Source organism: Conger conger, chromosome 17 (assembly GCF_963514075.1).
Source record: "Conger conger chromosome 17, fConCon1.1, whole genome shotgun sequence".
Classification (NCBI taxonomy): Eukaryota; Metazoa; Chordata; class Actinopteri; order Anguilliformes; family Congridae; genus Conger; species Conger conger.
In genome coordinates, this window is record NC_083776.1 from 18,507,576 (window position 1) to 18,532,415 (window position 24,840).

Here is a 24,840-nt window from a genome sequence, read left to right on the forward strand (position 1 = left end):
CATTCTGACATTTGGTCTGAAAAGCAGCTGAACCTCTTGACCACATCTGCATGCTTTTATGCATTTAGTTGCTGCTCAGAATCAATATTTGAATTGACAATCTAGTGTACAGCTCTACCTAATAAAGTGCTCACTGAGTGTACATCTGGCCCAAAGTATTTTCCAACACTGGCACTATTGCACTTCTGGTGCAAGCTGCCACTAATATAATTCCCAGGCTAATGTCAGAAAAAAATGGGTCTTTTAAAATGTTAGTACATTCAATATTGAACTGTAACTGACTGGCCATCTCTATTCTACAAAGAGACTCCCTGGGGTACGATGCCCCCAAGGCTACTTATAACTATTTCAAATGGCTTTTTGCACAGTGCTATGCTACATGAATGCAGCCATTTAAGACTCAACTACAACTCCAAACACTTCTCTACCAGGACACTAGAGAAGTGAACATCAACCCTTTGAATACAAAATGTATTTGTACTAAAATCGCTTGTATATGAAGTGACGCTGTTTGACAACACTGCGCTATAATCATGTTGTTTGGGTAGTGGTAAGTGAAAGCATATAAATTAGATGAAGGAAAACAACACTGTACAAAGAACCAACCATTTTTTAATCATGCAGCAAAGCACATCACAGAAAATTTCTAATCTTTCATAATTATACCGCGCTATGACCAATTTCTCTGCCCGTCTGAGGTGTAGTAATTCCACTCTGCCTTTATTACACATTCTGTGACAAAGTATAACTGGCTGTTTGGCATTGATAATCTGTACACTGTAATGTACTACTTTCTCTCGATTAGTCCTGCTTTAATCAACACCATCCCATTTCCCCATCAGTATACCCCAATAACAAACTGAATAACTGTTAACCATGACTCTTCTGACCGAACAGAATATAAATATAATAAATATAATAATATAATATAATATGTTTGTTTTTTATGTGCACTGTGTGACTGTAAAAGAAAATTAAAAAGAGCCGAGTCCTTGAGAACTGACCACCATACTGTAAACTGCATACCATATTCATTTTATTGATCAGTCCTTCATTTCACACACATGCTATGAGTAAGGAACAGTACACTATAAACGATGCTGTACTTGCACACTGTAGCAAAGATATATACCTTCAACAATCCATAAGCAGCCAGTTTGGAAGCAATATAAAATGAGACACAAACATGATACATAGATGTGCATCACTGTCATTGGTAGCTCACTGGTAGTTAAGCCAACTTCTGTTCTTAATTATTTAATTAGCTAAATAATATCTTGATCAAGCATCCATCTTTGTATATGCACCAGCTACAGCTGGAGACTGTTTGTATTTGTATGTTTGTATTGTAAGGATTGTGCTGTGCTCAAGTACAGGAGAGAACAATTATCACCTCCAGAGCTGTCAGAAAAATAAATTAAGGTAATTGGTTGGAAGAAAAACCAGCTGACCCTCCAGGACCGGAGTTGTGCACCCCTGATTTAAGCCCATTACACATCATGCAGAACAATGTCTGTCATCTGAAACAGCATAATCTCCGGGGCTTTCTTCAAGATGTTTCACTAGAGCTGTGTAAGCTGGAGATGCTTGTACAGGTATGCCTGCCGCATCGGTGTCACGCCCTGCAATGCCTGCTGAAATTAATTTTACGCTGGAGACACAAGCGACCTTTCTACCATTAAGCACACAGGCAATGAAAACAGCGCTTGAAGGTCAAAGCCGTATAAACACCCCCTCATTCGTCAGGGAGACGGCGTTGACGAGGCGATGAGAAATTGCATTACGTTACACAGCAGATGTGGCGTTGGAGGCCAGCTGCTGATGCCAACACAGTGACAAGGTGTTCTGCTCAGAGCTAAGCCAGCAAAACAAAACAAAACAATGCAAAGGTGCACACATCGTGGTCAGCAATGTTCAGCGCAGTGTTATTGGGTGCACAGATCAGTGTTCCTCAGTATGCATTTTAAAATGCAGACAGTTTCAGATTTGGAACATGGATAAAAAAAGAGGCACTCACTGTTTAGTTTTTTTGTCTTAGAGCAGTGGTCCTCACTCTTGGTCCCGGAGAGCTGCAGGGTGTGTTGGTTTTTGTTGTTACTCAGCAAATAAATGATCAATGAATTACTATTATTATTATTATTATTATTATTATAATTCACCTCACCTGGTTCCTTGGGTCTGAAGTGGTTGCTAATATTAAGGTGAATACAAAAACCAGCACACCCTGCAGATATCCATGATCAGGAGTGAACCACAGTTTTAGATAACAATATTGATTGTTTTTGGGCTATGGGTCATTCTAGTGCTGACACTTCACTGGCCCAGTTGCCCAAGATCAACACTGGCAGTCTGCCATTTTATGGCTTATGTCACTAGACAGTCAGGGTCAAACACTTTGCTCTACCAACGAAGAAGAACATTTGGTAACATATTTCGTAACAGAAACCGACGTCATCTTCTTTACCTTGTTCAGCTGGATCTTAATCTGATGAGTGGCTCCCTCTTCTCCATCTCTGAAAAAGAGCACAGGATATGCAGTGGTGAGAGACCACACACACCAGAAGAGTTTTATTACTATGGCAAACCAGCAAAGCTAAACTAATATTTTGCTTCAAACGACTTCCCATTTATTTTCCGAGGGACATGACGTGAATCATGTGCACAAGTCTTGGGGAATTGGAGTTGTTGGCTCTGTTGCCATAGTCACTGAAATAAAAATAATCTGTTGTCCCTAGGACTTACTATACCACTCTTCTAAAAAATTGTTTTTTTACCCATGAGAGATTTAGAAAAGAAAAAGAAAAAGCACACTTGGATTGATAATTGGTTTTCCTCTGAAATCTTTATACATTCCAAAATTGCCTTGCTGAAACAAGCTTGCCCTTTGTGTTAACATAAAATGTCAAATTAAATGAGAATTCAGGATTCACATCTATTCCAGAAAACATCATATTTTCTAATTATACTGCATTTGTGTGCCAATTGAGCTGTTGACGCACTTGAAAGTGAGGACGCCGATAGCACAGTACATCTCAAAGTCATTTTTTAAGAACTTTGAGTTGAAGCATAAGTACGGTGAGGACCAGGACCAGGACCATATTGAAGAAAATTAGGTATGGACTTGATTGGATGGGTCCCAAGTACTTTGAAAGGGTCGTAAGGGGAAAAGTCTTCCCTTTGAACCAAACATAAAAGCCAATGCTCCATTGCAATGATGTGGGCACTGTGCTGTAGATGGAAGGAGCTGTCCTTTCAGCCCTTACTGACTGTGGTTATTAATCTTGGTGTCCTGGGCAAATTCCCAAGAAATTGTCTACATTTGGCTACCTCTTCACCGCTTCTAATTGGCTACACAAATCCCTTGCATTCCTACAGTATCTAGTTTGATTCTACAGCAACTTATTGCAAAATACAACAACATTCTCAGTTGACTGACCGGGCTAAATAAAGGTTAAATAAAATATTAAATTATCTGGAACCAAAATGTTTTTTAGCCCATCTGCCCAGAGAGCAAAATTGCCATACTAGCACATTCCTTTCCATATTTGGTAGTCAAAACAAAGATGCTAAGCCTACTTTCAGAAAATGTAAAGTACCTAATTATTAGTCACTACAGTGTGGCACAATATAAAAGCACTTAATTCAAGGTAATTCAAGTATGGTTAAAATGTAAGTAATGCACAGGCAACTGCTGTTTAATTAACCTGCCAGACAATTGGAAAATTAGCCGGCACCTTTAAGATGTGTTTACAAAGGCCAAAAAGAGACAATGTGAATCTCCAGCAAATACCAGCATTATTGAGCGTTCTAACTTCAGGTCATGCAAGGTAGCCATTAACTTGGTAGCTCTTTGTCACCAGCTATTCAGTTTTATTGTGTAAGTGGTTGAGAAAAGCGGTTTATAAGCAAAACATCCCAAGCCAATAAGTCAGCTATCAGGGACAGGCACATTCCCAGAAACTACAGTATGAACACTATTCATCACTTTTCACACACGCTGCAGACCTGTTGACCCCTTTGTGCAAAACACTACGCAGAAATCTCTCCATAAAGCACTTGTTCCATGTTCTCATTTAGGAAGCAGAAGTACGGACACTCAATACAATTAACTCAAGTCATCACCACCTGCATTCAATTTACACACAATTCTCTCAGTGCAAACACCAAGAACTAAAATGGTTAACACACCAATCATAACCTCAGGATTAATAAAAAAGGGCCACAGGTGAGTTAATGTGCTTTGGAACAATGGATCTAAACAATGCAGAAGGAAGAGGAAGAAGGGATAGGAAAAAATATTGGGACATTGACACAATTCTCATCTTTTTAGCTCTATACACCACCACAATGGATTTGAAATGAAACAAACAAGATGTGCTTTAACTTCAGACTTTCAGCTTTAATTTGAGGGTATTTACATCCAAATCAGGCGAACGGTGTAGGAATTACAACAGTTTGTATATGTGCTCCCACTTTTTAAGGGACCAAAAGTAATGGGACAAACTAACAATCATAAATCAAACTTTCACTTTTTAATACTTGGTTGCAAATCATTTGCAGTCAATTACAGCCTGAAGTCTGGAACGCATAGACATCACCAGACGCTGGGTTTCATCCCTGGTGATGCTCTGCCAGGCCTCTAATGCAACTGTCTTCAGTTCCTGCTTGTTCTTGGGGCATTTTCCCTTCAGTTTTGTCTTCAGCAAGTGAAATGCATGTTCAATCGGATTCAGGTCAGGTGATTGACTTGGCCATTGCATAACATTCCACTTCTTTGCCTTAAAAAACTCTTTGGTTGCTTTCGCAGTATGCTTCGGGTCATTGTTCATCTGCACTGTGAAGCGCCGTCCAATGAGTTCTGAAGCATTTGGCTGAATATGAGCAGATAATATTGCCCAAAACACTTCATCCTGCTGCTTTTGTCAGCAGTCACATCATCAATAAATACAAGGGAACCAGTTCCATTGACAGCCATACATGCCCACGCCATGACACTACCACCACCATGCTTCACTGATGAGGTGGTATGTTTTGGATCATGAGCAGTTCCTTTCCTTCTCCATACTCTTCTCTTCCCATCATTCTGTTACAAGTTGATCTTTGTCTCATCTGTCCATAGGATGTTGTTCCAGAACTGTAAAGACTTTTTTAGGCAAACTCAAATCTGGTCTTCCTGTTTTTGAGGCTCACCAATGGTTTACATCTTGTGGTGAACCCTCTGTATTCACTCTGGTGAAGTCTTCTCTTGATTGTTGACTTTGACACACATACACCTACCTCCTGGAGAGTGTTCTTGATCTGGCCAACTGTTGGGAAGGGGTTTTTCTTCACCAGGGAAAGAATTCTTCTGTCATCCACCACAGTTGTTTTCCGTGGTCTTCCGGGTCTTTTGGTGTTGCTGAGCTCACCGGTGCGTTCTTTCTTTTTAAGAATGTTCCAAACAGTTGATTTGGCCACACCTAATGTTTTTGCTATCTCTCTGATGGGTTTGTTTTGATTTTTCAGCCTAATGATGGCTTGCTTCACTGATAGTGACAGCTCTTTGGATCTCATATTGAGAGTTGACAGCAACAGATTCCAAATGCAAGTAGCACACTTGAAATGAACTCTAGACCTTTTATATGCTCCTTGTAAATGAGATAATGAGGGAATAACACACACCTGGCCATGGAACAGCTGAGCAGCCAATTCTGTGCTACTATGACATTGCAGTGTCACCATGGTTAGAGCCAACAAAGAAACTCTCATCTGAGTTTCTCACATTTACTTGTGAGAAACTCAGATGAGAACAAATGAAGAAATTTTGAATCAAAAAGGAGTAAAAGACCTGCATTTTGAAATATGTGCAAGACAGTCATCATATAATATTTCTTGGGTTATGTATTTCAGGAACATGTAGTGCAGGCTATATGATGGCCTACTTTCCCTAATACGTTTTAGTGATTTACGGCATTTCTACAGTAATATACATGTACGTAATCACATATTTTTTTGTTGAGAATATTTGTGCTTGATGCCAGAAACACACTACATCTGTATTGATGCAGGATTTGACCTCAGAAAATGGAGGATAAGAGAGCAGAACATTATTGGCCACTGGGCCATTGTGGAGGCAATGTCACACTATGACACCATCAACCAACCGGGGATCCTCCACCACCAAACCATCTTGGACCAATACAACACAGTACATCTGCTGGCCTTCCTCAATGGTCTCTGGGATAATATATCTCAACAAGAGCAGAGGGAACCAGAACCCCAGAACAGCCATGCTACATTGCAATCTGGGACAAAGTCAGTCTCCACCACACATCTGTGGTGCGCAACTGGTTCACTGATGATCCAAGATTCTGTAATCAGCTTCCTACACCCCATTCTCCTAATCCCTACAGAGGAGTTTTCATGGGCATAGCGGTGGAAGATATATGGTACAGTATAAAAAAAAATCTATATGAGCAGAAAAACCTTCTCCTGGAAATCGATGAGGCTTGTGGGGAGAATACCGTGGAGTCTTGTTAGTTGTGGAGAAGGCATACCAATGGCCAATTCCCCCACTGCCTGGCCTGGGTTAACATTGCCTGTGATGTAGACAAAAGCCTCTGACCTGACCCAGCCCAGAGGCAGGACTGCAGAGACAGTGTAAAAATGACCTTTTTCTTTCTGTAATAGAAATGTGTATACCTCACTCAATTCAGTTGAACAATTCAGAATTATTGTTTTACTTCACAGCTTTTCACAACTGCTTTTACACATTTCCTGAAATGAACATGTCATTTATGTTTTTAAGTCAGGCGTTTCATTCTGTCTTTGAAGACTGAGGTTTGACCAGAACAGTCTGTTTTGTGTTTATAGTTTTATCGTTTTGTCAAAATGGCGCATCATTTCAGGAAATGTGTGTAAGCAGTTGCGTAAAGCCAGTAAAAAGGCTCTTCTGGCCCAGAATTACTAGCAGCACAAAAAATACTAAAATAATATTGTTATTGACATGAACTTTATTTTCCAGCATGTATAGTGTGCTTTATATTAATCAACCAAAATGTTAAAATCTTCCAAGTAAAAAAGCATTCTCCCAAAAAACACCTTTCACAATTAGCACCCTGGTTTAATACTTTGTCTAACCACCGCTGACACAGAGTCTTTTCTTATAATTTGTGATAAGGTTAGAGAACACATTTGGATGGATTTCGACCATTCCTCTATGCAGAACTTTTCAAGATTGCGGATATCCTTGAGTTTGCTCTTATAGACTGCCCTCTTCAGTTCAGACCACAGGTCTTCAATGGAATTTCAGTCTGGAGACTGAGATGGCCATCACAGAACATGGATGTTTTCACTTGACCATTTCTGTGTGGACTTCAATGTATGCTTGGAGTTTTTCTGAACCAAAACTAGAACCAGTTTTTCTGCCAAAATGTCCTGCTGAATTAAGCCATTGATCTTAAATGGTGTCCACTGGCAGCAAAACCTCTCCAAAACATCAATGACCCACCTCAATATTTGAGAGCAGGTATGAGGTGCTCCTCCTTGTATGCATTCCTCTTTTGCCACCAAACATGGCAATGGTGTGTATGACTAAAAAGTTCAGTATTGGTCTCATCTACCCAGTGAATACATCATGTAATACACACTAATTTCCCTGGATGTTTAAGCAGATTGAAAGTTATAGCCAAAATTCAATGCTTACTGTACAACCTATCAGGGAAGAAGGTTACTTATGAACTTGTTTTCTGAAATGGAAAACCTTTGGGATCAGCCTGGATGCCAGCTTTTCGTATACTTAAAAACATATTTTTGGAATAGCATCAGATCCACAGGCAAAGACTCAATTCACAATGGTAAACACAGTTCTGAACAGTTGCCCATTGTTCAACTGCCAATGACAGATTTACCCCTCATCCCTCTAAAACCTAGTGTAGAGGAGTATGAAGAGAGACAGGTCAAGCTGACAATTCCTCTGTGCAATTCGCTGTCAGAGTAACAGCTTTCATTTTGCTGGATGCAGCTTGATAATAATTCCAATGGGAAAGTTTAAATGGAATATATGTATTCACAGCTTCAGTTATCAATAAAATAATCAGGTTCTGATATGCATCCCTGTCTTCTGTGCATTAGGCTCCATTTCATTAACAATGCTTCAGGGGCTAAGATCTACATCTCTTTGAGATTACAAGTAGTGTCAGCGCACTAATCTGAAGTCCAGCCTACACTCTACAGCATAAGATTTGCCACTCATTTTGACACACTGAGCATATGCAAATACATTTTTCACTCTGATTGGATTGGGTTATGAATTGATATGGTTTGACAATTGACCTCTTAATGTATAAAAGTTGTGCCAATTAGTCATGCTCCTAGTAGTTCTTTGAAATAAAAACAACACTACATTTTATTTATAGTACAGTGCTTTTCACGGTACTCAAAGACGTTTTACATAAAAGTGTCAGTATAAAACCTGAGGTTCTGATGTTTTTTTTATCATGGGTGTGAATAAGTGTTGTGGTCCTTGTATCAGTGCTGTGTATTTGAGAATTTACCTCTATCACACTGTTTATATGAGGTTTGCTGCCTTCTTGCTGATTGATGTGATAACGTTGGTAAATAACAGCATTTCCCAGATAGATTTATGGGCCTCTCTTTACTGATCCTTTCCCATCCCTGTCAAATGCCAGACAAATGTGCATCAGTGACCAAAGCCATTAGAAGCATCAATCAATGTTCATCTCTCAAACTTTGTATTGACGCTTTAGTTCACTAGATCCTAATTACAAAGAAGAATGGGCAGCTGTGAGAGCAGTTTTTAAAATTCAAAGCACAGCGCCTCTAAAAAAAGGACACCATCTGATCCACTGCAGAACTCTGAGTTAGGATGCGACTGACCTTCATCTTATAAGTGTCCACCTACCAAGCCCTACCAGTCGTCATTAGTGCAGAGACACCTCCAAAGACGGATTACTTTAAACAGCCATGAACTGTTCGCAAACTCAAGTCAATGACAGGGAGTTACAGCAAATGGTTCGCAACATAAACCACTCCATTTACAGTCAATAATTCATTCCTTAATACCACTAATACTTGCTTAATACATTTTAGATGCATTTCAGAACCTTAAGTGAAGAGGTAATTTTGATAATGCCAGTTTGTCCATCTGCATGTCCGATAATTTGATAATCTGAGATGGATATCTTTCCTGCCGGACCACAAGCCTCCATTTTTCAAACAGCAGCTATGCTTCAGATCATGTTCCCTGACCTCAGATAAGAGTGGGATTTAATCCTTTCTGTAGTGCCCCATTTTCTTAACACAAGCTTGAAAATGACATTCCAAAAATAAAATGGTTACCATTCTTGAACCATTTTGACTATAGGCATAATCCTCTTCTGAAAGGAGGTTTGTTTTCCAAGAGTCAGAATTATCCAAATATTACTTATCTAAAACAAGCATTCATATTCAAACATAGACAAAGCTTTTCTCTCACCTAGAAGATGTTTTGTATTTGAGCTGATACAGATGCTTGTGGCTTGTTTCCAAATAAGCCATTTGGAGACTCCAAAAGGACACATGGTAATAATATTCCGGGACTGATGTGGTGTAAAAACTTATATATTGTATACTAATTACTCTGGAAAAGTGTCCTGAAATTCTTCGGTAAATGAGCTAGCTTCCCCTCTGCCTGTCACCCTCCCCCTACCCGTCCCTCTCCACCTCCCTCTTCTTGCTCACCCCTCTGCCAGCAGGAGGTCCGGAAGTACCATCTAGTATGCTATATTATAATGATTTAGATCCACCAAACCCCATGAAACCGGTCAAAAAGATCCCATAAATCCATATGGTATTTATTCAAAAGCAGGCCTGCTCCTTATAAGCCCTCTACTGTGGAGTCAAAGGCTACTTTACTGTCCTGCACAGAAATATTCACTCAGACAAGTGATTTCAGGCCTACATTTTTTCATTGCATTTTTACAATACATTTGTTGGAAAACATCAGCCTTTTTAGACATCAAGTCAAGAACTATTTTTAGTTTGTTTCTGGCTTGCTTATGCAGTGGAGTTTTATACAAGCCTAACAAACTATACACCATTGGAAATTAATGTCACTCACTAAAATGCTCCTCAGTCATCACTTTAATAGCGCACCACTCGCCTGCAGTTTATTATACTGCAGTCGCTTGCACACGGAAGGGGGAGAGGCTTATACTGAGAGACCAGTCCAGCTCAGACAATCTCATTGGTGGGCTGATCACAGAGAGCCTATACAAAATATAGATAATAGCATTCCTATGGACAGGTACTTTTGTAGAAGTATTCAATGATCAAATGGATGAAGATGATAAATCCTCCAGATATATTCTGAGTTCATATTTAAAAAAGTTAAAAACTACGATGCACTTGGTTCGCAAGACCCTTTCCGTCCAAAACATATTTGAGGACCCCAAAAATAAGGAAAAGGAAGGAAAACAACAGCATTGGAAAATACAGATGGAACCAAGAGTTTTAACGCTTTCAAATGGTATATCCTGTGACCATACTGATACTACTGCAAATGTCACAGTGGAAAAAAAGGGATGACTGCAAATAAACCCACTCCGGCCTGTGCAACTTAAATGGTTAAAGCAATTACACTTCCACAATACAGAGCTCCTGAAGCTAATTCCAGGGCATTTTATTTCACCATGTCTCTCAGGCAGTGTATATGTCCTTGCTTTCAAAGGAAGCTCCCATCTACTGAAAAACACCCAGAGGTAATCGGTTAGCATCCCAGTGTCACACGGACGGACAGGCAGCTCAGGGCAGAGGCCACAAGCATGAGGGTGGGAAGTGAGCTTATTACCCCTGCAAGGCACACACTAACAGAGAGACTTCAGGGGTTTCCTTGGGTATGGTCTCTCTCTCTATGAGATGGTAGGAAAATGCAAACGCACTACGCCAAACACACTACAGAACACTACACACACAAACAGAGAGACAGGGCATTGGGCTTTGTCTCTCTTTGTCTCTCTCTATCTCTCTCTCTTTGAGATGGTAGGAACACACACACACACTACACCAAACAACACACTACACTACACTACACACACAGAGAGACTTCAGGGCATTGGGCTTTGTCTCTCTAAATCTCTTCTATAGCTTGGTAGAGAAACAGCTTCAAGAAGCATGCACATAAATATGCACGCATGCGCGCGCACACACACACACACACACACACACACACACACTACACAACACAATGCACTACAGAACACACTGGCTGAAGCTGTCACTTTCAACTCGAGCAGATTTTAGTATCAGAAAATGCTGACCTGATTAAAGTGGCCTATCTCTTCCAGAGTCTATAATGCTGTGCACTGAAGTGTGATACGGGCATGGTGCATCTCAACCTGGAAAGTGAAATCAAAAGCGGCTTATTTTCCACCGTTCGTGCCATGAAAGATCTCATTTTCTCGCTCTGCGATTGATCCAGACTCCAGATTAAAAGCCCGGTGCACACTGACATTGTGAGGTCTTGGCAATTGTACTTTACAACATCAGATTATTTAAAAACAACACTTGATATGACTATAGGGATCAACGTGAGTAGGCCTCTTCAATAACAATGATCCGTGCAGATGCTAGTGGGGGAACAGAGATGTGGGGGCATACCAGCTTCCTTGCACAGGGTCAAGAATATTGTTTTGATACCTCAAGATAGGAGAGCACCACGTAGGTTTGTATTTGCCTAGGTTCTGCCAAACTCATGGACGGTTATTATGATCACTGACTGATACAAAATAAGCACACTTGGTCGCTGCGTGATGTAGTCAAATTAATCGGGAACACATTGCATTTACAACATGGAAACTTGATGTACTCTTCAAGGGTTTTATCGATGTAATCACTCTAGGACTTTCCACTCGAGTCTTCGAAGCAGGTTCCGATTTGCACTTTATTGTATGTTGCACTGGATAAGATCGTCTGCTGAATGACAAATGTAATGCAATGTAAACATTGTTTGCTCACTGGCCCTACATCACCGCATTGTCGCTGTTCAAATGAGTAGCATTTAGAGTGACTGCTTGCTGGCTTTACGCCGCTGGGATGTCGGTGTTCGCTGCATTCTACAGTGACGTCTAATGCTCTAAACACAATGTTGTCCCCAAATAATTTGTTTGTGCATTGTGCAAACGTCAGGGCGACGTACAGTATGCGTGCATCCTGGGTAGGAACCATTTTGAAGACATGAGTCATAGACCAGAGGGATTAATATTCACACAATCTGATTTGTACTCTACCCACCTGGGTCGACAGAGACTCCCTGCCGTGCCCATCAACATGCCACTGTCTCCCTGGAGAAATTCCTCTTATCTCTCAAGCAAGTTTACTCCACCGCAATCTGACAGGCCTCTGGAGTCTAACTGCTGTCTGTTATACAGTAAGTATGTGTGTTGTTGTTTGACATAGACCACTGCGGCTGAGTGTGGTTGTTTCGCTGCGTCTGCCTCATCCTCGCAGGATTATTGATGCTCCGAGAAAGCCTGACATATCCCTCAGAACAGCAAGATCTTTAATCCCAGACTGGTAGAAGAAGCTGAAACCCACTCTAACGCGTGCCTGCAAATTTTGCCAGTTATTCCCAGTGTTACTGCAGTATCGCAATGCTATGTATGGGCAAGTACTGGTATTGGTCCACATTTTGAACCAGACGACCATGGTGAATACTGTATGTGCAAAGATTTTCAGGTTAGTCCAGTTCTGTTGAATAGAACCAGCAATGGTGTCATTTTAACATTAGTGTGCTCTAAGTATAACATTTCCTACCAAAACAAACAAGCATTCCTTCAGCTTTGTTGCCTGATATCGTGTCAGGATGTGTGAGTTTATGAATACCATTGAAAATAGCAAATTGAAGAAAACCATAAATGCTACAAGGTATGAATTGTTAAAATCAAAAGTGGCTCGACGTCCTAACAATTACATGTATGATCTAAAAAGCCTACCAATTAATATAATGTACTTAAATTATTAAAATTTTAATAAAGTATTAAAATCAATTTAGCAGAATGCTTTGACAGAGGCCTGATTTCCCCCATTAACCTTATTAAAGGCCTAAAGAAGTCCTCAGTGAAGCAAAGTATTAAGAAGAATAGTTTAACTATTATTACTAGACAAATCCATGTGCTTATTACACCCAGAAAACATCTCAGAAATATGTTGCTAACCACGTACTTAAAATATAAAGATGTGCAAATCCCTGCAGTGTCCTGCGATAAAAGCAGCTTTAATGTTGATTTTTGTAAAAAAAAATCATAATAATTGCAACCCAGGTGTGGGATGTTACCAAATTTGAGATGTTAAAAAAATCCCCAGAGAACTGGAGGAGTGAGAAAGGCACTTTAAAAGCAGTCTACTGCAAATGGAGCTGCGTTTAGCCCTGAACTCCAGCAGTGCTGAGAGTTGTCACTGCTTCTCGTTTCTTCCCCCCCCCCCCCAAAAAAAAAAAACAGACCAAGTACAACAGCTCCCTGCTCATCAGTAAAACAGCAACATCATGTTCTCTACTCTGGTAACAAGGGCTTCTTTTCTTTCACCAACTGTGCGTTTACATCACTCTAATCTTCTAACAACATGAACACAATTAATTACATCGTCCATTTGAGCAAGACTGCGGTGAGGTTATCCGTATAATTATACACTAATGTACGCGCCGAGTTGCTTTACACACACGCACGCGCACACACACACACACACACACACACACATGGGTTAGCACTGTATATATTCAATTCTTTCATCTTACTTTAGAACAGGATATGAATGAAAGAAAAAAATATATAATTTGTCAATCTGGAAGGAAATCCCTCGGGTTCTTCAAATTAGATTTGTTATAAAATTAAAAGGAAAGGAAACTTCCTTGGGGCAATTAAAAGTCATGCCAATACACTAATCTAGGCATACAAGCTATGGGTCCCACCCTATGGGTCTCTGAAGAGAATCCAGAACACAAAGCCATTTCTGTGGTGTCAGGGCTTAGCACAGCCACAGACCGCCTTAGGTCCAGGCTTTCCTTTTCAGTTATACTTCCAATCGGTGACAGTTGATTGAAATCATCAGCTGCAAGCCCTAGTGTCTGTGTAGAACTAGTTCTTCAGGCCTGGCAGTTGTAATTTGCTGCCATCAAATCTTTTGTTAAAAGGAGTACATTGCCTCCTTTTTCCACACATTAACTGGGCTTCACCCAAGCATCCTCAAGCCAGGCTTATGCTGAGAAAGGCATTTAAGACGGCCGTAGCAAAAAGTTGTAGTCGTGTTATGTTGCAGTTGTTTTTGGAGCCTTGGAGCGGTTTCCCTTTTTTTCGTGTTTTTCCACTGAAACTACTCTGGAAAAATGACTGGCTTATTGATCGCACCCTCTCTCATTCCTGGTCATTTAGATATATGATTTAAATTAATTATTCGAATTATTCTTATTCAATACAATTATTTAATCACAAGACCTGGTATAGAGTTGGTTTGTTTTGACTTGTTGGTTGATGCCACCTGGTTACTGTAGACTGGCCATCAAATGTAGGTTTAATTGATAACTGCCATTTTCAATAACAATAACACAAATAAAATTAAATCAAGGTTAATTGAAGGGTTCTAGCATGCAATACCACTTGTGTTCATTTGAACATTTTTGACTGTTGGGAGTGCTGGATAAAAATAAAAAATTCTTATAAAAATGTTTACTTGATCTTAATTTCCCTGGCACTACAGGGGAAACATGAAGCCAAAATACAAAATACACATTTTCCTAAGCACGTAAATATGAAATTGTAAAATACATTTTAAAATACAAAAATACAAGTAGCTAGATTATCCCTTTTAAGCAAGTACATAAATAATAAAACAGACTTTATGTCTCTTTCCCATCCCTCAGAGAACAAGTGCATCTACTGGGAGTAGGGAGACAGGCAGACAACTCAACTTCTTCGTAGAAAAGAAGGGTTGTCTCCACTGACCACTGAGGAGATTCACAAACCATCTATCATTTCACCTTGATTTAACCTGGAAGGCCAACTGAAAACTTGATTACCTGTTGCAGTGAGGACCAGGGGAATCAAAATCAATCCAAGGAAGTGTTCAGACAATGTGATTCTTTACATTGGTAGGTATGGGGGTAACAACTCATTTTAAAAGTTCCACAGCACAGCACAACAAGCCTCATCTGAAAGGTAACCTCAATAGCACAGTGCACCCATCACTGTGTTGGAGTACTGGATTTCAGTTTTTTGCTGATAACTCCACCAGCACCTCTTTAAGCAGCAATATAGCACACATAGCCATGTACTAAACATGTGCCCACCTGCTTAGCTTCAGCAGTAAGGGTTACAGGGAACAGGCTGGTTTTAATCTGGATTTAAAACAAACTTCACATTAAAATTAACACACGTTTTAAAGATGATAGGTGTGCCAAGACTCATGAATAGAGCGCTCTTCCATTCCGTTCCGCTGTTCCAGACAGAATTCGTCCCAGACTACCAGTGCCTGGAGCACTGTGATCTTCTCTGCCAGGTACTGTAGTAATCCTATGAATTAGGATAAAACAGGGCAGTGCTGCTGTCAGTTTACTGGACACTACAGGAACCAGATCAGCCTTCAAAGCCCATCCCGGCCTGGAAAACCAGGACCATTAAGAGAGCAAAAAGCAACAAACCTCCTCCTGTCACCCCAGGACTGAGTCCATTGAACAGGCTTGAAGGCATATTACATTACATTTACATTTATGGCATTTGGCAGACACTCTTATCCAGAGCGACATTACAGTTGATTAGACTAAGCAGGAGATAATCCAGCTTAGTCTAACATCCGTACAATAACATCCGCACGGATGTTATTGTGGCTAGACTGGGAATCAAACCAGCGACCTTGGGTCCCAGTCCCAGTCCCAGTCATGTACCTTAACCACTACAGGCCACATAGCCACAGCATCCTCTGATCCAGCACTGCATGAGTCTCCTGCTTCCATACACCTTCCCTACCAGCTTCCCCACCAAGGTATCCACCCACTGCTGAGCTTGCAAAACACCTTTAGTTATCAAGGACTCCATTGTGCAGCAGCCTTTGAGCAAGAAACATTAGAAATCCCTCAAATCCCGTTCACTCCGGAGCAAATTACATCTGATTGCGGCACATGGAAACTGCGAATTGCCAACTGCCCCCGGCCCACCAACAAAACGGTCGATTGTTAATGGTTTTTTATATTGATTTTATATACTCATCTCTTGTGTGCACCTTTCCAAAAAAAAAAAAAAAGTTAAAACAGCCAAGTTAGGCTGAATTGCTTGTTCTCGTCAAAAGCAAAGAAATTTAATAAAAATCGATTAGGTGAATATGGCACCACAACTTCCACACAATATCCACAGATATTAGCAAAAACAGGTGGGAAGAGGACTGAATGAATCTGCAACTCCAAAGGTGATGAGACGTAATGCAAGGTCAGGAGGCCATTCCATCCCATCTCTTCTCACCTCTTTTTGCAAGATATCTGTCGCTATTTTGTAGAAGTGGTGATGCCACATTCATGGGGAGATATTTTTTTTGGCTTTCACCAGTCAAGCCCAGCATTCAAAACACAGCAGGCTATGGCTGAGTGGCAGATACGAGCAAGAAACGTATCTGTGGACAAAGCACAACAGGATCTCCCCGCCCGCAGGAAGCCTGGCTCCAGCTAGTGCTGGAACTAGCAACATGTTTCTGGGTGTAATAAGCACATGGATTTGTGTGAATATGACAAACATCTTAAGCATTTTGGGGAACAGGAGGTCTGGACAGAAAAGATGGCAATCTTGACTATCAGCTCCTATTCCGCTTTAACCTTGCCGTACGAGAGGCCGGGAAGTGCCATGAGCATGCATGGTTATGTAACAGGTGAGAGTCCGAGGTGGGATTTGAACCCCGGCCTCTCACTTGTCCAAATTATTTGTTGAACGAACGCGTTACCAGTCAGCTAAAGACGAACTCGCCTCTAGCCAAGGGCAACAACGTTCTTTTGAATTTGAGGGTTACGTCATTGGGGAGTGTTGTCGCGATAACCTGCTACCAGCCTTCACTTTCACTGCACCATCCGTGCTTACTAGCGAACTAGCTGAGCTAACCATGCTACAGTTACACAAGTCAACTGTTCCTCTCTGAGAAAAGCCGGAGAAAACATTTACTTTCATGGCTCTGTGTATGTGTGATGTGTGAACAACTGCGATAAAATGCTTGTCTCTGTGTTCATACTATATTTTGCCCAAATAAATATTCAATTTCATACCTACAATCTAGGCTATCCAAGGGCTCATGCAAACCCAATAACAACTCAGAAAGTTTGGATCAACAGCTCATCATAAGAAACGTTCCCATTGGGACCCATTGTAAAAACAGCGCTGAGGTCTGCATAAGATTTAAGCGCGGGGCAATTTAGCCTCTAGGCAGGACCTCTTTTGTTATTCTCTGCCACTGGTCTCACATAGCAACAATTCTGTCCCTCAAGGTTCCCATCAGCCATCTGGGTTTCAGCACAAGGACTTGCAGTACAGGTCACAGGGCTCGGCCACTGCACCCATACAGTGCCCCAATCACACGTGTCTGTTCCAGGCCGGCACGGACACCGCCATACTGTCATCTTCACAATAACGGCACCCCCCTTAACTGTGGTCTAGAGAACAGACAAGGCTCATCCCACCTGAGGTCATGCTCAATAATTGAGCACTCAAGCTTCCACAAGTTTAACAAAATACAATTAAAAAAACAAGCTTTATTTTCCAACATGTGTAAAGTACATATGACATCCATTTTGATGTGTATGGCCAATGGAGGCACCATTGTATGTTTTAATTTCAGACTTGGTGACCCCAAGACACCAATTTCTGCAATTCTTAAACTGCGATCCTTGGGTTACTTATCGCTTCCCTCACCATCTTCCTTACTGTCCATGGGGATACTATCCACTTACAATCTCTTCCTAGGAAGTTTGCAATGTGTTTTTACACCTTTTTATTATTGCACTTACAGTGCCAAGTGGTATGTTTTTGTACCCAATACAGTACCATCTGTGCCTTCTGAATTAACAGTTCTTTGGCTTTTCCCATGCTGATGGTTGACAAAGGGATTTTGCATGCTTGTTACCTCATTTCTATTCTCAAGTGAAACAGGAAATGAGGGAACGACACAATATAGTTCCTTTAGACAGATGAACAAAATTGCCAATTTCACTTAGTTTGATATTATGTAATAATTGTTAGGGGTGCCAATAATTTTGGCACCTGTGTTTTTCTGAAAAAAATAGATTACCAAAGAAAAAACACTGAAACATGAGAGTAAATGTATTGAAAAAAAGTATATAGTTTTCCCATATGTTTGAACATAAAATATAGATCATTATGCATGTTGCAGCCTTTTTTCTCCATTTCTATTAAGGCTGCCAATAATTCTGGAGCCCACTGTAGAAAAGAAATTGAAATTTGAGCACCATTGATAAACACATAATTTACAATCAACCCATCAAGCAAAATTCATTCCAAGGGGTTTTAAAATTGATGTCTTCAGGTTTTGGACAATACAGCATTTGAACAATATTGGCTATCGATACGGTCTTTTTTTATAGAGACGCTGTATGAAAAAAATGCTGTTGTCATATGTATTTACAGAGAAATTGACGAGGTCAAATTCAACAATAACATTTTTTTCCCAAGAAACAAACAGCAACAACACAGACAAAATGCTTGGCAGCCATTCCTGATTTAAACAAGTCAGCCAGTCAATGTAGCTAGAACTGTGAGAATGAGGAGTAGCTTAGGCCTACAGTAGATCAAGTTGTATAATGTGACTGGCCAATCCAGACATTTTACATATTCCTTTCAAATGGGTGGTTGCGTCACATATCATTTGGTATTTGGTCACAAATAAAAGGCAGTAGAGTGGACAGAGTTGGCCTGTTGACCTGGGACAGAAAGGACCCCTGTACAATGAACATGAACAACATTGAGTAAGTGCTAAATTTCTGTCATCCATACACAGAGACCAGGTAAAGCAATAAGCAAATTTTTTATATTAGATGTACCTTTTTAATCAGAAGGGCTAGAGACATAAATTGGGTGTCTTTTTCCCGCAACCAATCTACAACAGGAGATTTTTCAGGCCACATTAAAATTTATTTAGATACTGTGCTATACATTTATGCCACTCCATAACCCAAAAGCACCAATCAGTACATATCAAAGTGGTCTATTCCTTGTCGTAGTGATGCTTGTGAAAAAGAAAAAGAAAGAAAAAGTGTTGGTGTGACAGCAAGGCAGTGGGAGGCGCGATGCAGCAACACAACATCTCACAACAGCGCCCCCTTCAGTGGGCCCCAGCAGAGCCAGACAGGAAGCTGCCCTCTCCCTGGTAATGAGAGCTGGACTCTAGCCTGAGTCCTGCAGCTGATGGCACGGGTGTGTAGTGCTGGCTTCATTCCACAGAGCCGATCTGCAACTACAGGTCGAACCTGAGCTGAAGCGGTCAGAAGGCAGAGACATTCCGTCTGTGGTTCTGGCCTTTCTGTTCGGTGCGTGGAGCACATCAGCGGTGGAGCTTTGGCATGAGTGAAGGCCGTCTGATGCCCAATGAGCAGGGCTATGGCACAGCGGGAAGGAGGTAGCTTAGCCAAGTGCATGGGTGCACAACTTCGGTCCTGGAGGGCCAATCTGCGTGCTGGTTTTTGTTCCAACCAATTGCCTTAGTTTTAGTTTTCAGGCAGCTCTATGAACTATGCTGGTTCACTCCTGTACTTGAGCACAGTAAAATCTTTAGGATACACTTGCAATCTGTGGCTGTGGCTGGTGCTTATACTGTGGCTGGTGTCGGATCAAGATGCGATTGAACTAATGAAAACATTAAGAGCTGAAGTTGGCACAACATCCTGAAACAGATCAGCCCTTGTTGTGCACACTAGTATCACGACGGCATGATCGTAGACTGATACAGAGATGGAGCTAATTCTGTGTACTAAATTTCTACAGTACTCAACATCTTTGTTTTCTTCTACAGGGGTTCCTTTTTTTAACCTTATGCTAACTGGGGGCTCAGGGCTGGCATTTCCCTTTTGTCACTCTGTGGTGACAGTCTTGTTTTGTGCTATACAAAGGAAATTGAATTGTATTTAATGGGGGTTGGATGACTGAGAAAAGGGGGTTAATAAAATTGCTCCCCCACCACAAACCCCTGTGGACAGGAGAATACTGTATACTGGGGGTTTGAAAGTACTCTAAGTGCAGGAAAAAAGCTGTTCAACCACCACCATCCTTGGCACTGAGCTGTGAAAGAATAGCCAATCAAGCTGACTAGTGCCAAGAAATTACAGGTTGTAGAACAGGATTTAGTAGCAGAAAAAAGGCTCTAGGTTTCTGCATTCACACTTTGAAAGAGACCCTTTTGAATCAAAAAGAATAGTGAGGAGGCCATAACTCAAAGCTGTCATGTAAATAATAATAGATATTTAGCCATGTCATTTAGCTGATGCTTTAATCCAAAGAGACTCATAGTTGATTAGACGAAGCAGGAGCCAATCCCCCCTGGAGCAATGCAGGGTTAAGGGCTACATCGGGGCTTGAAGAACCAACCTTCCAGGTCCCAGTGATTTACAGTACCTTAGCCACTAGGCTGCACCCTGCATTATCCTGACATTATGAACCAGGGCTGCTCCTACTCAAAGATTAAAAAGATTAAAAAAAGAAAATCTTTAAAGTAGTGGCCGGAGGCAGCCGGGCTGTGGTCTTACTCCATACTGTATGAGGGAGGGGACACAGCATAGACAGCAGGCTCACCAAAAAGTATTAGGACATTCTCACGCACACTAGAGAAGAGTACTGCCAGAGCACTGCCACCGCCCCCCCCCCCCCCCCCCCCGACACACACACACACACACACACACAAAACACAAAACACACTCGCATTTTGAAACACATCGTTAAGCATTAGAATGACAAAAAGCCAGTGCCATTTAGCAGAAAGGAAAAATTGATGCGAAAAATATTTTCTGATTTGGTTATTATAAACACTAGATGGGCACTAATGGATCATTTCTGAAATATGAATCTCTACACACAGCTCTCCTGAGCCCACTTAGAGCTGGACACTGAGATGTAGAAGGAATGAGGTCGGCAAACTGCACTGCACATCCATACTCTGGGTAAGACTGCCAATGTCCTCCAAGGGTTCACAAATGAGTCTCCGTCATATGTTGCAGCCCCCACGCTAAACTGATGTCCTGTGAATTATTCATGTTTCCTTTTATAATTTCTATGCAGAATTCCAGTGAAAGTATGGTAAAGCAGTTTATCACCCCATCTACCCAAATTAGCATTCAGGCGGCTCACAGTGGAGAAGTGGTGCCAAAGCAAACGTCACAAAGTTGCTAACGGTGACTCACCCAGGTGTTTGCACTATTGGCTTCCATTTTTGTATATGTAAGCAAGGGCAAACCAGACATACAAAAATAAATTAACCAATACAGTTTGAACGATTTTATATGTAAATTCACAGGAACATACTGCACATTGTGATTACATTACTTCTACTATTTCAGTGTTAACTTCAGTTAGGGTCTGAATTCATATAGAGCAGCACTTACCAAAGCAAGTAATAAGTAAATAAATAATTTCATTCAATGCAAAGTCAAGGCCTGACTGCCTGACATTTTTGCATTATCTAGAGATGCTTGTAGTACAGTGGTTGTGAACATGCATGCAGAAATGGTATGTAGACATTTAAAACTACAAAAACATTTGAAAAAGAATTTGAAAGAAAAAGGGAAACTTTAAGAAACTTCACACTTATCTGTAGCAGCAGACATGGTGGATTGAATGGTTTTCCCTAAATTCACTTACTGTGTCGCATACCTGAGTGTCTAAACAAGGGGGAAAATTTTCTCTAAGTGATTCCAGGAATAATTGCTGTTCATCTGGATTGTTAAACAGCCGGTTTGTATTCAAATGAGCAGACATTGTTTGACAGACATAGATTTGGCAGGCAGTCTGTTCTAAATTTATCATACACATGCAAATAAGGAATTAATTTAGTGGCGATGTTTGACTGATGTACGTCTCTTCTGGGACACTAGTAACTGGAACAGCATACCAAATCCAGGTACTCAAATTTGATTGATGATTGCCCAAGTGTCCATGAGTATAGCTAGATTATGCAAAGAGTTGCATTGTCACCATATCCTTTTAAACAGTTCCTGTTAATTTCACATTGATGAAAACACACAACATACTGCATGAGGGCAAAGATTGGTCTAGCTGGCAGATTAACTGGTTTCCATTTTTATTACTTTCAAATAAATTACAAAAACCTTCATGGATCAAACGATTCATATTGTTTTGGTGTGGTACCATTTATAAACAAGGTGCCACACTGCTTCAAAATTAGTTTGGTGGCTACAGTTACTTTCAGGGTGCAGTTTAGAACACCACAACTCAGGCAGCCTACAGATTTGAATTACAGGGATATGTGGAGAACCATTTAAAAAACTTAACTTTCGTCTTGATTTAAAGACCAACGTGTTTGTTGTCTGGTGGAGGTCATTCAGAAATACTGTAAGCACACAATATGCCCCCTTGCTTGGTTTTTAACATGGAGTGCATTAAGACAGGAAATGACTCCAAATTACCGTGATGGTAATGGCCATTTAGATCAAGCCAGTATGCTTGTAATGCACAAAACACAGTAATTACCGATGTTTCATGTGTACAACAATTTGGAATTTTGTCATTTGGCAGATGCTTTTAGCCAGAGCAACTTACAAAAGTGCATTTCACATGATAAACACGGTGAGACTGCTAAACTCAGAATGCCAGTTAGGCTGCTAACAACTCTCTCCTTCTGATTAAAAGGAGCCTGTTCAGTTACAGTGCAGTCCTCATCCAGCACACAGATACTGTCTGAAACTGGGTTCAAATGTAAAAGTACAAATACTACCAAATGAAACCAATCAACACACTTTGCATAGTTTTAATAGTAAAAATTAAATGTATCTACACCATAAATAATTAGTTGAGTTAGTTGCCATGGTTATATTTCCCAAAACAGCAATATACAGCAGTGACTGCCATTTTAACAAACAGGGGACAATGATTTGACCCCCAGGGCTTCATAACTAAACCATGTAAAAACATAAATATACACTGGAGAAGAGGTGGCAAGTCAATAAGAGAGGAAAAATCAAGTCTATATACCGTAATCATTTCCTTAGCTAGAGTAAGCAATGCATTTTGGATTGGATGTCCTGAATATGCTACGCCAGTGGTTCTCAAACTGGAGTACCCCTGTGTATGCTGGTTTTTATTCCAACCTTAATTGCGATCCAAGAATTTTAACAAGATGTGAATTTCCCAATTAGGTGTTTTTCATGTTTAGAGGGATTACTTACCTTAAACCAAATTATGCCAGAAATAGCTTGACAAATAAAATGTATATATTGTGCTAATTGCATGCAATTGCATACAAAAAGTTGACAAATTAATGCCTGTGGTTAATAGGCTCCTAATTCCTAAGTCGAAGACGTTCAATTTCATTTAAATTTCCCCTGAAAGACATCAACACAATGCAGGTTTGCCTCACTTCCTTTGCATTTGAATTCTTCATTGCCTTCCAGATGGTTAGTTTTGGTGGCTATGTGTCCACACATTGACCAATTATGAGCCAACAGATTCACCAAAGTCTTGATCAGTAATCCATCTAAACATGAAAGCACTCAATTAAGAAATGAACCGCTTGTTAAAATTCTTGGATTGCAACTCCTACACAGGAGTATTCCAGGTGAGACGGGTGCGTGGGGGTTGGACCCAAAATGCACGACTCAGAAACAATAGTAAAATAAAGTCCCGTTAGGGCTTTATTCGGGACGAGTCCCAGGAGCGTAGTCAATACAAGCAAAGTCCATACACGAAGATCCAGCCAAACAAATACAAAACAAACAAAAAGCACGGTGCCGAGGGAAGAGGCAATCTCGTAGTCGGTAGGCGTGCAGGGAGGTCCGGTAGCAGGAGAGCTGTCAGCGGGGCAGATGAACAGGCGGACGGCAGGCAGAGGCGTAGTCGTGGGCGAAGCGGGAGTCGAAACCATGAAACAATCAGCGGGGCAAAAGTACAAAAACGGTAGGCGGGGACGTAGTCGAGAAACAAAACGAAGGTCACAAAACAGAAATCAATAGTCGATGGTCAGTAAACAGGCGTGGATCGTAACGTGTAATCAAACAGTAAATAATGCTCAAGAGTTGCGTGAAAAAACAGAGGCAGACAATTTCGCAGTGAACAGTTGCGCGACTGGGCTATAAATGCAGGTGTAGACAGGTGTAGACAATTAGTTAGAGAGTAGCAAGGAAATGGAAAACAGGTGCGATGGATGACAAGTTTAACAAGGAGATTAGTAATCGTTAGTAATAAACCTATCCTGCCCTAGCATTAGTAAATTAGTAAATGACATGCACGAGAAACGTAAGGTAACATGAACACATGATTAGTTTGTTAGTCTCTACCCAATCCTGATCTAGCGTTAGTAGTTTTAGTAAATAGACAAGTAGAAACATTAGGGGAGTGAAGGACAGAACGAGAGAGAGAGAGAGAGAGAGAAAAGGCGGAACGCAAGGTTTGCGGAAAAACATGTAAAAGTGTATGCATAACAACGACCAGTTAACGTAACAATAAACACACATCGAAACATAACACAAAGCGAAACTAAGACGATAATCACTCAACATAACCAGGTAATATAATCGTACGAAAACATAACTAGACATGACAAGAAAATAAATCGTAACGAGACATAACTAGACATGACGAGAAAATAAATCGTAACAAG

General features: G+C 40.7%; 1 protein-coding gene across 1 annotated transcript in view; it reads right to left on the reverse strand.

Annotated features, from left to right (window-relative positions):
* LOC133116929 (beta-1,3-galactosyltransferase 1) overlaps window positions 1–24,840 on the reverse strand; it is an 81,855-nt gene that overhangs the window by 34,414 nt on the left and 22,601 nt on the right. Inside the window, exon 2 of the mRNA XM_061226951.1 lies at window positions 2,465–2,513. The gene's annotated coding sequence lies outside the window, so the exon portion shown is untranslated. The remainder of the gene's footprint in view (window positions 1–2,464; window positions 2,514–24,840) is intronic.